The sequence below is a fragment of the Grampus griseus genome (assembly GCF_964374135.1).
Source record: "Grampus griseus genome assembly, chromosome: 4".
In the NCBI taxonomy this organism is placed as follows: Eukaryota; Metazoa; Chordata; class Mammalia; order Artiodactyla; family Delphinidae; genus Grampus; species Grampus griseus.
In genome coordinates this window covers 104,167,026-104,183,903 of record NC_138997.1, presented here as the reverse complement: position 1 = coordinate 104,183,903, position 16,878 = coordinate 104,167,026, and positions in this window count along the sequence as shown.

Genomic DNA, 16,878 nt, shown 5'->3' with positions numbered 1-16,878 from the left:
CGGAGAGAACCAAGTCCTATGCGAAGTGTGTTTGGAATCAGCCCTCCGTGCAGACTTTTCTATATGGGAGCCAATGTAATTTTCCTTATAGGTGAGTGGGTTGGGTTTTCTGTCTCTTGCAAGCAGCAGAGTTCTAACCAGTGCAGCCAGTTTGCAGAGCTCTTTGGATCCCAAATGGTTTCCCATGGCCGGTTTTAGGGAGTATTGGACTTTCACAGTAGAGTTTTCTTATCCCTCTAGGAATTACTTCTATCCAATTTCCTCTTGAATGTTTTAAATAAAATGAAATTTAAGAAATCTTGAGTAAGCCTCTGATCCTTATCTGCAAGGGTGCCCAATTAGCCCATTGACTTGTGTTGGCCTGTTCTCCCCACTGCATTAGGATTTATTACGATTTAATTCCTTACCACAGAGTTTTCCAAACCTCTGGAGACCTATCAGAATGACGTGGGGAATTTTTTAGCAACAAACTCCTCTGCAAGATCACCTTCATGGGTGTTTAATCCATGTAGTCTCACAGAGACCCATGCTCAGAAGGGGCCTGCATTTGGTTTAATGTTCTGCTGCCACCATCTCAAACTTCTTAATAATTTTAGCCAGGGGACCCCATGTTCATTTTGCACTGAGCCCTACAACTTATGTAGTTGGTGTGGCTCCAGGGCCTCAGTTTTTTAAAAGCCCTTTAGGGTGTTCTAATGTGAACTAGAGTTGAAGACAATTGATGTAGGCTAATATTTTCATTTTACAATCAAGGAAATAAGGATTTTCCAAAGGAACTGGTGTATCCAAGGCAATACTAAGCACCACGGACAGATCAATAGTAATTGTAAACTGTGGCCTATGAGTCAGTGCTGAATCAGAAAGTAGACTTTCATGTATGTTTGTCAATCCTAATCTCATAACTAAAGAGAACTTACTGTATCGCACAGGGATCTCTACTCAGTGTTCTGTGGTGACCTAGATGGGAAGGAAATCCAAAAAAGAGGGGGTATATATATACATATAGCTGATTCACTTTGCCGTACAGCAGAAACTAACACAACATTATAAAGCAACTATACTCCAATAAAATTAATTTTTTAAAAACGTAAATTCACATCTTATATATAACCTTTATTAAAGAAAGAGTAAAAACTAAATAAAGGTTTTAAATTGCTAATATTAAAAAAAAAAAAAAGTAGACTTTCAAATCTTCTGCTCCTTTCCTTTCTGGGATCAGAACTGGTGGCCTGTCCACTTTGATCCAGCCTGCTCCCCTCACCAAGTGAGTTTGGTAAATATTGGTGACTAATTGTATTCTGTTTCCCACTCTCATTTACTGTAAGAAAATTATTAGAGCTGAGGCACTTCATACCATTCAACACTAAGACATGTATTATTTTCAATGATGGATTAAGGTAAAAGCAATAAATACACCAATGATTCCAAGCATCTTGAAAAATGAAGTGCACAGAAAGAAGGTTGCATTGCAGAAACACACCCCTGTGATCCTCTCTTGATAAACACAGCTGAACTAGGGCTCTGTCCACACCAGTGTCTGTTCCTCCAGGCTTGGATTTAGCCTCAAGGTAGGTCATGAAAGGTCAGGGCAAGTCATTTCAGCTTCCCCAGTGGCCGAAGTTAGTCATCTAGAGCTTTAAGGTCACAGGTGCAGCACTGAAGAGAAATCAAAACAAATAACTAACACGTCAGCTTTTGTCTTCTAAGCCTTTATTGTGTGAAGTTACAGAAAGCCAGGAACAGAAAGGTTAAAAGAGGAGAGAATGCTTACTTCTCTCATAGTGCTTATCAGGGTGTGCTATAACTATTAATTTACCTCTGCTATTGTCACTAAAATGTTAGCATCTCTCAGAGTGAATTACCCTAGTGTGTGCAATTGTGGATAAAACATAGAAGGGAATCAGCAAATGCTTGTTGAATGTACGCATTCATGGATTTATATATGTATGTTATCTCTGTGTAATAAGATTAAATATTGCTTTTGAATACTATCTAAATTTTTAACAGACTATTTTTTAGAGCAATTGTAGGTTCACAGGAAAACTGAGTAACCTTATGTCCCCTGCCTCCCACACATGCATAGCCTCCGAACTATCAACACCCCAACCAGAGTGGTACATTTTTTACAACTGATGGACCTACACTGACACATCATTATCACCCAAAGTCCACAGTTTACATAACATGAACAATATAATAATAGCAAAGAGAAAGTGTATAGCTCCAAGCCAGACACTGTTAAAAGGCTTTACACTCACTTATCACCACAAAGCTTTGCTCCTGAGTGTTTCCTTGCTATTGAATATGCAAGACAGTGAGTGTACTTTTGCTGTACTTCCTGATGATATGGGTGTTTTCTCCCACAGAGGACTGGACAAAAATAAAGTAGGAGGCAAGGAAAGAAGCTTCAGAGTATAACAGCTTGTGGCTCAAAGCCTGGCAGCTAAGTCTCAGGGAGAAGCCTTTAGTAAATCACTTAATCCAGCTATGATTTCAATAATTTAAAAGAGAATAACTTAAATAAGATTATGTATGTAAAACCTGGCCATAACCTGTCCCCTACCCCCTACTTTCCCTAGTAAAATAATAATGAAAGTCATCTTTCTTGACCAGAAATCCAGCACACCAGCTCACCAGGCCCTTCCGGACATAACTCTTAAGTTTCAATTCCAAAAAGCAGGTTGACCACTGAGCTGACCATGGGCGACCCCACTTCAGAGACGGACCTGGCTGACAGAGAAAATAAACGGAGTGAGGGGTCGTCTCGGAGGCAGTTTTATAAATCAGATCCTTGCATCCAGAGGAAAATATCAGATCTTTCTCCCTCCTTCCCAAACTCTGGGAAATACGGTATATTTTCCAAAGTCAAGTGTTCACGGTTCTCTATCGCCTTAAGAAGCAGGAGGCTGGGAGGGCAGGGGCCTTGGGGGCTGCAGAGACGGGAGATCTGTGACACATTGTTCTGCTAAGAAGGTGGAAGAGGACAGAGGTGTGTGGTCCTGCAAAGCATAGGCCAAGCTGATGCCTCCCTGCCCCAGAAACTCATTTATCACCTTGATGGTTTCAGCTCATTTGCAGCCAAGTTATTGTCACCCTTAAAATAATGTGGCTTGACAGGGAAAAAATGAAATCCTTGTGAAAAGTTACATAGTCATCACACTCTGGAGTCAAAATATAGACTGCAGTATCCAAACACGGGCCCTGGGTACGGCGGGGGTGGTATTTCCTCTCTCCCGCAGGCTTTGGTTTTCGAACAGGACATTAACATTTATGTCATGTTAACGCGCACCTAGGCATGGCGTGTGGCCTCCTGCCATGGACACGGAGAAACACATACTCCAGTGCCGCCTCGGCATGACCGCCAAGGCTTGCAGTATAAATGGAGACGCGTGTTTCCTTGCCCAGAGAGTTAATAGCGGACGACGACTTAAATGTTTAGCCATCCCCCCTCCCCGCCCCCGTGCATAGACTCCAGTTAAGATGTTGGGAAAGTACTAAATCTTGCTGCGCTACCAGCAGCAACAGATGTTCATCCCCAGAACCCCAGAACTAATTAAGCCAAAGAAGTTTCAGCTTGGAACACCCCCAGACATCGGCGCCACCCCATCTAATTAGCTGTGTGATCTTGATCAACTTTTGTTAGCCTCAGTGTCCCCGTCTGTAAAATGGGGAGACTTGAGCGTACCTGCGTGTTTGTGCAAAGAGGAAAGGAGACAATATACGCACAAGATTTCGTCCTGGTGTCTTGCATACAGCAGAGGAGCAGTGAAGTGGAGTTCTCCCTTCTGGTTTCTGTTTTATATTTCTTACCTTGCACAGCCTGAAAACTGCGTTCGAAGTACCTCAGTCTCAGAGAGCAAAACTAGTTTCCCAGCACGGCATGCTGGTCAGAACCTGCCAATATTACTGTAAGACTTGTTTCCTATTCTGCACAACCTGGAACCAGACCAAGCCAACAAGGAGAAGTGAGCCTCATTGGAGAGGCAAGATGGGTTAAAAGGGAGTCTCGTGGGGACGCTGCAAGCACCTGGGGCGTGGCTCCTGCCTCTCATCTACCTCCAGAAGGCTCTCCTCTCTCCACTCGGATCTCCAAGCGATATCTGCGTAGGCTTCATCAACCCGAAATCCCTTCTTTTTTTCTGTCCTAGCTGAATTGTGGGGGTTGGTTCCAGAATCCCCTCGGATACCAAAATCCGCGGATGCTCCTCTCTTATGCGTACAGACAGCCCTCTGTATCAGCGAATGCGGAACCCGCAGATACTGAATGCATCTTTCCTGGACCAGAGCACAGCTCACCCTACCCATTAAGAAGCCCTACTTCTGTACTTTCAGCAGGCTCACTGTGGTTCTGTCACTTCACTTCGTAAAGCACTGCATTTCCACTGATTGCTTAGTTGTCTGTTCCTTGCCCCATCCTTTCCTGTTATTTCACAAGGGCAGGGCTTTGTCTTCACCTCTGGGATATCCTTTAGTACCTCTCGGGTTGCTATCATGCATCCGTTACTCAAGAAATGTTTGGGAAAATGTATTTAAATATGCCCAATGGAGATACTTCTACAAAATCACAGTGTAGTTGGTTCCATGTAGTGTCTGTTCGTGTGAGCGTGTATGTGTTACAGTGACATCCTCAAAATATGAGGATGTGGTTATATGTGTATGTCTTCAATACTGAATAGTTTAAAATATAACTAAATCTTTTAATAAGCTGTTCCACGACCAATACATATATTGTGATAATATGCTTACAAATCTTTCCCTATATGTTTCAATTACAAACAACAAAGTAAAAAAGAGAAAGCAATAAATGAAACCTGGATTTCATTCAATGAACAAATATTTTTGGAAAAACAAATAAAGTACTTAATACAAAAATGAGAAGTAGAAATAAAGATATGTTATTTAGAGGCACGTAGGTATTACAGAGGCAGAGTGGGTGAGAGGATGAAACTAGAAGCGAGGGAATTTAGGCTATCATTTGTAAATAAATAAGAAGAATAAACTTACAAAATTATTTGCTTAAACCATGTACACATATTTTTTTAATTAAAGATTTTACTTTGAGTATATCAAACATGTAGGAAATGACTCAAACCCCCGTTACAACTTGAATTTTCACAAAGCAAGCATGACAAAATAACCACTAGTCAGATGAAGAAATACTTATTGACACCCAAAGACCCCCTTTTTTCTCTCAGTTAGTTACTAATTCTTCCTTCCAAAATACAATTTCTGACTTTTAATACCAGAGATTAGTTGACCTGGTGTCTAAATATAAATGAAATCATACACTATTTAGCTTTTTTATCCAACATTATGTATGTGAGCTTCATTTATTTTTACTGGTGTATAGAATTTCATTACATGAATATGCCAAAATTAATTCATCCAATCTACTGTGGTTAGACACTAGGGTTGTGTCCAGTCTGGAGACTGTATAAATAACACTGCTATGAACAGTCTTGAACATGTTTTTTTTGGTGTATATAAGCAAGTATTTCTGTTGGCAATTGAAATTGTGGGGTCATAGGGTGTGCCTATAGTGGGAATTAAAAGACGTGGAATTCATATACGTGGAACACAAATTCCCATTATAAAGAGAGATTTTAATCCATTTCTTTTAGTACATGATAGGGAAAGCAGTCAAATCCAATAAGCATACTGAAGATTTACATGACACAACTAGCAAATTTGATCATGATTTATCTATTTCTCCTTTTTGTTTTGCTAATTTTTGCTTTACACATTATGAAGCTATGCTATTAGCATACAAATTTAGAACTATGACTTTCTGATGGATTAATCTCTTAAATATAAAATGCCCCACTTTTTTCTTGCTAAAGACCATCCTTGAGCAATTTTTTCAACAAAGATCTGTGGATAATTATTCTCTGTTATTTGTACATCTAAACATGATTTTATTTTACTTTCATTCTTGAAGGAATTTAGAATCATAGCTCAGTAGTTATTTACCCTGATTACTTGGTTCATATTAATTCACATCTTCAGGTAACTATCGCTGCTCCTGGGCAGTCTATTGTCAATCTGAATTTACTCCTCTGTAGACAATTTATGAGTCTATTCTCTTAGGTTATGTTCCATATTCCCCCGCTATTTTTGTTGTTCTACAGTCTAATACGATGCATTCAAATATATATTTCTAAAAAATTACTTCTTTTCATACGTGACAAAACTTTTCACTGCATGGACTTAAAATTTGTCTCTTTTCAAACCATCTAGTAGATGTGTGATAGAGCTTCTCAAAGTATATCACATGTTCTTGAATTCTTTTTACTATTTTTCATCTTCTTATGATCTGTGTTACATTTATGTGTTCAGATCTAGTGTGAAATACATTCATTCTACCATCAGCTATGTCTTTCTCAGGTTTATCTAACCCTCTTTTTAATATTTCACTAGGTATGTTTCCCATTTGCAAGGCTGTCAATTGCCTTTTTCCCAAATGTACCAATATATACTTGACAGTTTCCTTGAATCATTCTAAAGAAAACTTTCTTATCCTTTAGCAAATTAATGTTTTATGCTTAAACACACATAAACATGAATAAAATGTAACACAAATTTGAATAAAAATGATAAATTATCATTTACACACACTATGTTGATCAAAAAGTAGATTATCAATACCCTAGAAGTCTTTTTTTTTTTTTTTTTGCGGTACGCAGTTCTCTCACCGCTGTGGCCTCTCCCGTTGCGGAGCACAGGCTCCAGACGCGCAGGCTCAGAGGCCACGGCTCACGGGCCCAGCCGCTCCGCGGCATGCGGGATCCTCCCGGACCGGTGCACGAACCCGTGTCCCCTGCATTGGCAGGAGGACTCTCAACCACTGCGCCACCAGAGAAACCCCCCTAGAAGTCTTTTTCTCATCCCTTCCCAGTTGGATTTTCCCCCTGTTGATTTAACACCTAATGTAAATTTCATTCTAATAAATTCTTGCTTTTCCTTTGTGGAATATATATATATATATAAAATCTATGTAATATACAATATCTTAAATAATATATTGTTATATTATCTAGAATTATTAAACTTTATATGTTTTGTAATCTCTCATCCTTTGTGTCTAAATATATTTTCTTTGATATAAGAGGTTCAATCAACTTTTTTGTTTCATATTTACATGGCAAACGTTTTTTTTCATATTTCTCCCTCCATTCTTCCCCTCTACTTGTTTGGAAATAGTATACTCTATGTATGGTATTTTAGTGGTTAGTGGAATTATTTGACCAGGTATGCAATTGTATACATGTATACAATTCTGGGTTGACAAGTATTATTTTTTTCTGCATTTTCAAAAACTATTCTAGTCTTCTGTCTTTAATTATTGCTGTTAACAAGTCTATCAACTCTCTCCCAGTCATCCTTTTGTGGATATCCTCTTTTCCTCTGGCTGCTTTAAGATCTCTTTTTCACGGTGTTTAAAGGTTTCTAGGTGAGGATTCCCTTCCATTTTTCCTGCTTGGTGTTAATTGTACTTTTGGGGATCTAAAGACTGGTGTTTTTAAATAATTTTATGATGTTTTCAGCCTCTACCATTTTGACTGTTACCTCTTTCCTGTTCTCGTCATCATGTCCTTCAATAACCTTGATAAGAACAAGTTAAAACTTCTCATGTTATTCCTCTTAGTCTCATCTTCTCTTCCTAATTTTCATCTCTCTCTTTCTCTCTCTCTTTGTTCTCTGAGAGACATTGTAGGTAATTTCTTTACCTCCATATTCCACTTTAATATTTCTCTCTTCAACTGTATGTAATATTTTCTTTTTATTATTTTTAATCGTGGTAAAAAATATATAACATAAAACTTACCATCTTAACCATTTTTAAGTGCACAGTTCACTAATGTTAAGTGCATTCACATTGTTGCACAACTACTCTGCAGAACTGTTTTCCTTGCAAAACTGAAACCTTGTACACATTAAACAACTCCCCATTCCTCCCTCCCCCTATTCCTAGCAACAATCATTCTACTTTCTATCTCTATGAACTTGACAACTCTTAGTAACCCCTGTAAGTGGAATCATATAGTATTTGTCTTCTTGTGACTGTCTTCTTTCACTTAGTATAATGTCCTCCAGATTCAACCATATTGTATAATGTGTCAGAATGTCCTTCCTTTTTAAGGCTGAATAATATGCCATTGTATGGATAGAACATGTTTTGTTTATCAATTCATTCATCAGTGGACTCTTGGGTTGCTTCTATGTTTTAGCTCTTGTGAATAATGCTGCTGTGAAAGTGGTGTGCAATTTATCTCTTCTGTAATCTGTGTTTTCTGGAGGGAGCAGGTATTTACTCCATTTAAAAAAAAAATTTGAACTGTGACTTTTAAAAATTGAGGAATAAACAAGACCAAAAGACAACCCTCAGAATGGGAGAAAATATTTGCAAATGAAGCAACTGACAAAGGATTAATCTCCAAAATTTACAAGCAACTCATGCAGCTCAATAACAAAAACACAAACAACCCAATCCAAAAATGGGCAGAAGACCTAAATAGACATTTCTCCAAAGAAGATATACAGACTGCCAACAAACACATGAAAGAATGCTCAACATCATTAATCACTAGAGAAATGCAAATCAAAACTCCAATGAGATATCATCTCACATGGGTCAGAATGACCATCATCAAAAAATCTAGAAACAATAAATGCTGGAGAGGGTGTGGAGAAAAGGGAACCCTCTTGCCCTGTTGGTCGGAATGTGAATTGGTACAGCCACTATGGAGAACAGTATGGAGGTTCCTTAAAAAACTAAAAATAGAACTACCATATGACCCAGCAATCCCACTACTGGGCATATACCCTGAGAAAGCCATAATTCAAAAAGAGTCATGTACAAAAATGTTCATTGCAGCTCTATTTACAATAGCCATGAGATGGAAACAACCTAAGTGTCCGTCATCGGATGAAAGGATAAAGAAGATGTGGCACATATATACAATGGAATATTACTCAGCCATAAAAAGGAACAAAATTGAGCTATTTGTAATGAGGTGGATGGACCTAGAGTCTGTCATACAGAGTGAAGTAAGTCAGAAAGAGAAAGACAAATATCGTATGCTAACACATATATATGGAATTTAAGAAAAAAAAATGTCATGAAGAACCTAGAGGTAAGACAGGAATAAAGACACAGACCTACTAGAGAATGGACTTGAGGATATGGGGAGGGGGAAGGGTAAGCTGTGACAAAGCAAGAGAGTGGCATGGACATATATACACTACCAAACGTAAAATAGATAGCTAGTGGGAAGCAGCCGCATAGCAGAGGGAGATCAGCTCTGTGCTTTGTGACCACCTGGAGGTGTGGAATAGGGAGGATGGGAGGGAGGGAGATGCAAGAGGGAAGAGAGATGGGAACATATGTATATATATAACTGATTCACTTTGTTATAAAGCAGAAACTAACACACCATTGTAAAGCAATTATACTCCAATAAAGATGTTAAAAAAAAAAAGATTGCTGTAGTGGTGCCATCTTAGCAATATTAAGTCCTCTGATCACATGAACATGGAATGTCTTTCCATTTATTTAATTTTCTTTAATTTCTTTCAACAATATTTTGTAGTTTTTGAGAGAAGTTTTTCATGTCTTTTGTTAATTTTTTCCTAAATATTTTATCCTTTTGGATGTTACAATAAATTGATTTGTTTTAAAAAATAAAAAAATAAAAAATTGAGGCATAATTGACATATAACGTTACATTAGTTTCAGATGTACAGTATGTTGTAATCTCTTCTTAATCTATACATTGAGCTTTCAATTTCAATTATTACATTTTCATTTATACATTTTATTTCACTCAATTTTAAAACTTCTTTATTATAATAACAATAAACCTGCCTTGTCTATGTTGTCAAGCTTCTCTTTTATTTCTTTAAACATATTAAGCAAGGTTAATTATATGTTGTTTTAATAATTGAAGTATCTGAAGTATTTGTAAGTGAAATTCTGTTTTCTGAGACCCCTCCCCTGACCCCTGGCTGCGATTTAGCTTGGCTCGCTTATTTGCATGTTTTGTGATTTTTAAAAATTTTTTTGGAAGTTGCCAATTTTACTTTGATCTTTACCTGGGGTACAATTTGAGGCTGGAATTGAAATCATATGTCTCTAGAGATAGTTTTTTTTTGCTTCTCCCAGAAACTTCTGAACATGATCATGTCATTACACTTTAAATTCTCCATTTGAAGTTTAGATATGTAGATAGCATGAATTCTCACCCTTAACCCAAGAGTTATCTATCTTGTAGTCATTAATTTACAGGGTATTAAATAAGGCAAATTTCTCATTCAAACTTTCCATGTGTGGTGATGAACGTGCTCATATACTTTTTGATTTAGGCTGATAGCTCAGCCTCTGTGGAATTTTTTCTCTACTCATGCCTCTCTCTTTCAGCAATTGTCTCAACCTTGTTTTCTTGTGTTCAGTCTGTATCAAGCTATCTGTAAGGAGTTCAGGGCTCTTGCAGGCTCTGTACAGGTGTGGTTTTTAGCTCTTACACACCACTATGGATTTTGCTCTCATTTGTACAAATGGCGATGTATATGTTTAATATAGTAATAAAACATTAGTGAGCGCTTTTGAAAAGTAAGTCATTCATATGCTTATGTTGTCATTGTTAACTGGAAGGCAATATTCTTTCTTTATCCTCAAACACTGTTGATCTCTTCCTGTCTATCTGACTTTAAAGTCTGTGCTTACTCACTCTTACCACACAAAGGTATGAATATTATTGTTCCACATCTTTTACTGACAAAATTGTTTTAAAATTTAATATTTCATGATTTGGTATAGGTCATTAAGCCCATAGCACTGATCACCTCTTGTATCTTGAAATTATTTTTCAAGAATAAAATTCTTTCTAGCAAAGCTCTCTATTGTTTTCTATAAATGTCTTCAAGGCATATTTCAATTGCGTTACATAGGATCACAAATTTTTAATGCTCCTTTATAATTTATCAGAAAAATTAGTAAATAATGTTCACACTTAATTATCTTACATTTGAGCTATGTAAATTTTAAATGGTATCCTTAAATTTACCTTGGAATAAACTTTCTCAAAGGTAGTCTGGAAATGTACATTAAGATCTCTTAAAAAGTTTATACGATACAACCCTATGAATTTGCTTATATTATTTTATCCCAGAGAACTATCGTGCATTGAATTTTTGTTTACAAAGATATGAAGACTATTCATTATAACATTTTATATATATGAAAAAAATAAGACAACATTACTGGCTGAAGTACAGAATTAATTGTGTAATTATTATTAAAAATAAATTATGGTATATCTGTATGATAAAATATTCAGGCATTAAAGATGATGTCCAAGAATATTTAACTTTGAAAAAATGCTTATGATATGTAAAGTGATAAACACAGAAAACAAAAAAATATATAGACTTGTAGACTACTATACCAGTTCATTCTCTGTATCTGTCTATCTATCTATCTATCTATTCATCTAATCTATTGATTTATCTATATATCTGAGACAAAACCAGGAAGAAAAAGAGATAAACCAAAAAGTTAATTCTAATTGTTCTACATGGTATAATTCCGGTATTTTTCTTTGTATTCCCTTTATTTTTCGTATTTTCTATAATGAATATAACACTGAATTATGGAGAAAGGTAAATGTCTATTATCATCAGATAGCTATGTTCAAAACTGAGAAATGATAGTGTTAGGAGAGGGAGAATGAAAGGGAAGGAGAAAAAGGAGAAAGAAGGCAGGGAGGGAGGAAGGAACATGAAAGGCTATCTTGGAATTTTTCATTTCATTTTTCGATATATAAAATAAATGCAAAACTGAAAGTCACTGATCAAGAAGGATCTGGTGTTGATCACTGCAGGCACTTAAAACTCATCAGCTCAGAGTCTGCTAACATTTAGGAAAGCAAACAGCCAACCAGGGGTTCCAAATAAAAGCACAGGGCAGAAGTCAGCAAAGATCATTATAGCAATCTTCAAAGGCCAGCTCAGACCACACATTTGGGTTGCAGCTCACATGGTCACCATTCAAGAATTCAGAGGAGGAACAAGAAGGGGCCGGAATTGGGGTGGGGGAGGGGTGGAAGAGCTGTTTCCTGTGCCAAAACCCTGTAAGCACATAAAGAAGCTACGTGATGTCACATTTGAAAGAGACTGAAGTAAACATTCCTGAGTTACAGTGAGCAGTGCCAATATATTTCTGGTATTTGAAATGAGTGATTTATTTTCTCCTTTGCCATTGACAAGTTATATGTACCACTAATACACAGTTCTTGGCATAAAATTTTGATCACCAGAAAGAGAATCTGCTCAGGCTGCATAAGTGAAGCATGCTTTATTGTAAGGGCGCTACTGATGCATCTCACAAGTCAAAGCCAACCTCAGTTTTCCAAGGGCTAAATTGTTACTTGTGTCTCTCCTTCTAGTCCTCTGTTTTCCTGCCTTGGTCTGCAACTGGCTTTCTCTGTTTCACTCACAGTTTTTCTCCCAAAGTCCTCTCTGAGCCTTCAACTTGCCATATCACTGGCACTTGACCCAACTCTATATGACTTCTTAGTTCGAGTCCACAATTCTCATTAACTCGCTCTCTTTGTGTCATCATTCTTAATTCTTTGGAGAAAATTGAATTGGCCAGGTTGAGCCAATGAAGCCCATGGTACAGTTAACAGCAATGTAAGCTGTATGTGTATTTAGGATGATCCCTCCTGAGAGCTGTGGGTGAAGTTGTCTCAGTACTAGAATTAGCAATTTACATGACTGCTGCATGCACTTCTTAGGGGGAAAAAAGCCATGATTGCTTTACTAAACACTGGTGTTTGACCATAAGGTATCAAACACTAAGAAAGGATTAGAAAGGGAAATATTTATTAAGCATCAGAACGTATACATATGGCAGCCCACTTAATTACGTGAGATATTCTTCTTCTAACAGCAGTTAGTAATTATTGAGCACTTACTACTGAGAACCAGATGCTTTCCTATATGTTGTGTCATTTCATCCCCATACAAATGTTGCAGAGTTAGCATTATCGACATGTTACAAATGAGGAAAGTTAACAAGGATTCTGTTCGCCAATTCTGATTGGGGGGTGGTGGTGAGGGTGTTTCCCACACCACTGGGCAATTCTCTGACACCAGCTGGGTGCCTTACAATCCAACTCAATTCTAACACTATATACCTGGAAAGGGAGGGTCAGATCACACAGATTAAGGGCTAAATCCCACAAGACTGTTTCTTACACATACTTCAGATGCATTTGCAAGAGCAGGTTGTCACCTCTGCTTCTGGCAGACATGCAATAGATTAGAGGTTCCAATGACCCCCCTCCTTGGGTTCAATTAATTTTCTAGAGTGGCTCACAGAACTCAAAGAAACATTTTACTTACTAGATCACTGGTTTATTATGAAAGATAAAACTCAGGAACAGTCAGATGGAAGAGATACATAGGGCAGTGTATGGAAAAAGGGCACAGCTCTCTTCAAGCTGGCCAATCTCCCCAAATCTTCATGCATTGGCCAACCCAGAGACTCTCTGAACACTGCCTTTTGGGTTTTTTATGGAAGTATCATTACATAGGCAGGATTGATTAAGTCATTGGCCATTGGCCATCAATTCAACCTTCATCTCCTCACATCTCCCTAGAGGTCAGGGGTGTGGGACTGAAAGTTCTGATCTTCTGATATGGTTGTTTCCCCTGGCAACCAGCTCCCAACTTCAGTTGCTTTCCAAAAACTCATTTCATTAACATAACAAAAGACACCTTTATTGCTCTCATGCCTTAAATTTCAAGGGTTTTAGGAGCTCTGAACCAGAAAGGAGAACAAAAGACCAAACATATATTTCTTACTATAAACCACACTACCACAGTTAATCTTTGGGATTTTGAGTAATTTGCCCAAGGATACACAATTGGAATGAAGTTTCAAGAAAACCCACACCTGTCTGACTGCATTAGGTAATGCTTCTCTTAAAACCTCAGTTTAGCCTAGAGTCGACCAGTGATTCACTGTAGGATCTGGCATAAGTCACACTCGTCAGGCCTCATATTTCTTATGTATGAAGTAAGAATATTCTTCATGATATCTCTAGGGTCTCTCTCAGTTTTGACTTTTATTAAGTTTTGATAATATTTTACTTATTATTTGGTTTTATTCTATTTATAATCTTTGTTGACATCCTTTGATTTTAGTAGTAATTCTGAGTATAAGCATAACAAATAAATATTGATAATAAAAGGAAAGGTGATCTTAATTAAAATGATTAAAAGGCAGTTCTGAATTCAACATTAATCTCTCAAGGTTTTTAGGTATATGACATCATAGCTAGAACATATCACAGATTACTTCAATAAAATTTAGCAAACATAAAGAGTGCCTCCGTTTTTCATGGTCAGCAACTGAAAGGGACACTAAGAAGAATTAGGTGTAAAATGCTTTATTGAGCAAGTGTTTCATGGACTTCTAGGTAAAAAAAATTTGAAAAGATGCTACTCTAGAAAGTTGAAACAATGAGATCACTTAAGAGTTAGAGGATTTGGGAAATCTTCCTGAAAAAAAAAGAGCATTTGAGATATGTACTGTGCACAATAACCAAGAATAATTATTAATCTGAATCAAAAGTATTCACTCTAATCTTTAAACAAGACTAGCTGAACCTTTTAACTTGATTTGAAATAATTTGGTTTTCCCTTTACATTTCTTCTATTAGCCCAATTTCCACAAGACAGCAGAGTACTTATAAACATCAGCACCGAGAGACAAAATGTATAGAATTCTGACTCCAGAAGCCAAACCAAGCTAGCTCCTTAGGGGAGAGCACATTCAGAACCTGAGTGCAGCTGTAAGGTTTTTTCCCTTGACTTGTGTGGCATGGAGCTGAGTGTAAAGGATGGGAAGTGATGTGGAACCGGAATTCAGAATGATCCAGGTCCCACTGCAATAAAAGTCTGCCTGAGAAGCAGCTGAGTACATAAAAGCTCATAAAGAAAACCAAAACAATGATATTCCCCATTGTGACTGTTTAGTCTTTCTGTAGAGACTCATGGGGTCCTGGCTATTATCTATTTTTAATATCACTTGACCTGAAAATTTATGCTACCATCTGGAAAAAGAGAGAAGTTTTTCCTTAATGTGAATATGGGTGAAGAAAAAAAGAGGAGGGAAGAGTTACAGAATGTTGTCTTTTAAATCAACAGACGTCACTCATTTCTTGACATTTTACAGATAACTGAACACATTAGACATTCCAACAAATTGATCAATCATTCTGTGTATATCCACTGTACTCCTTACCTGGTGCCACTAAATTCTCAAATGTGAAAGTGTGAAATCTAAGATTTCATTTCATATAAATGATTTTTTTTCCTTTAAAGGAGAAAAAAGTGGCTGCTCTTTGAAGAGGTGTTGCTAATTGTTTCATTCATTTGCTTATAATTTATCACTATTCTCTCCCTTTAGTTTGAAAGAATTGGATAATTGTGTGTTTCCTCAGAGACTTGAACTTGAGGTAATCTGCATAATTCAATCATTTGATCAAGAGTCCCAGTGTAGGAGCCTAATATATGCTGGGAACTCTGCTAGATGCCTGGCATATGGACACAAATAGGCTCTTATCTCTTATCAATATCATCAGGGATCTCAGAGCCAGAAAGTCAAAGAAATAATTTAGATGCAGAGTTGTGTGTGCACATGCAGGGTGCAGAGCATACATTTGGTTCAGAGGTAATACAGAGCAGTGAGAGATGAAGTGTAATGGGTCCAGGGAAAGATGGAGGACAGATCATAGACAGCGAACAGTGATCAGAGTTCTCTTGTAGTAAATGTAGGAATAGTGCAGAAGTTGTAAGTATGAACAGTAATTTGCCAAGTGAACAAGGGAGAAAGGTCATGACAACTCTAATTACCAAAACCGGAAGTTCCTTCTTATGTTTCAATTAAGTAGACCATTTAAACTCCACAGAAGTCAAAATGTAATGTAGAAGTCTCAATTAGCCATTGAAGCTGGCTTTCACTGAAAACGGCTATGCCCTGTTGTTTCCCTGTGTCAAGTCGGGCAGAGTCTACCCCTCTTCTGATGTTCCCTTCATGTGGAAGGAGCTACCTTAATACAACCCTCCTCTCTTCTCTAAACCTCTAAGAAGAAGTGACTACCTAATTGGTGATTTCAGAATGAGAAACTAGGTATGTGTGGCCCATCCCTTTCAACCAAGAGGACTTTTTGTTTTGTTTGTTTTGTTTTTGAAGATTTTATTGAAGTATTGCAAAAAGAAAACTGAATTACTCATAAACTCAATACTCAATAAACTCAATACTCAATTACTCATAAACTCAATTAATTTTCAAAAACTGAACACACCCATGTAAAACAAGCTCCCTGCCTTCTCTTTCAGTCACTGCAGACCCCAGAGTACCCATTAACCTGACTTCTAATACTGTAGAATAGTTTGGTCTGGTTTTCAATAAGGGCTTGAAAGAGCATGGACTCATATAGTATATACTCTTTTGGGTCTGGCTTCTTTCATCATGTTTGTGAGATTCATTCATATTATCCAGTGTAATTTTTTATGTTCATTTTCATCACTGTATAGTATTCCATTGTGTGACTATTCCCCAGTTTACTTTTCCTGTGCATTTTACTCTTGATGGCATTTGAACTTTTAACAAAATTTTTAAAAGTTTTTTAACATTCATTCATTTCTTTATTCTTTCTCTTACGCTAGCATAGGATGCTGTTTAAGAGCATGAATTTCAGAGCCAGACAGAGTGGGTCTGAATCCTGCCTCTGCCATTTACTTAAAGCTATGATTTTGATAACTTTTAAAACTTCTATGTATTTTATTACTTCACAGGTAACTTTGAGA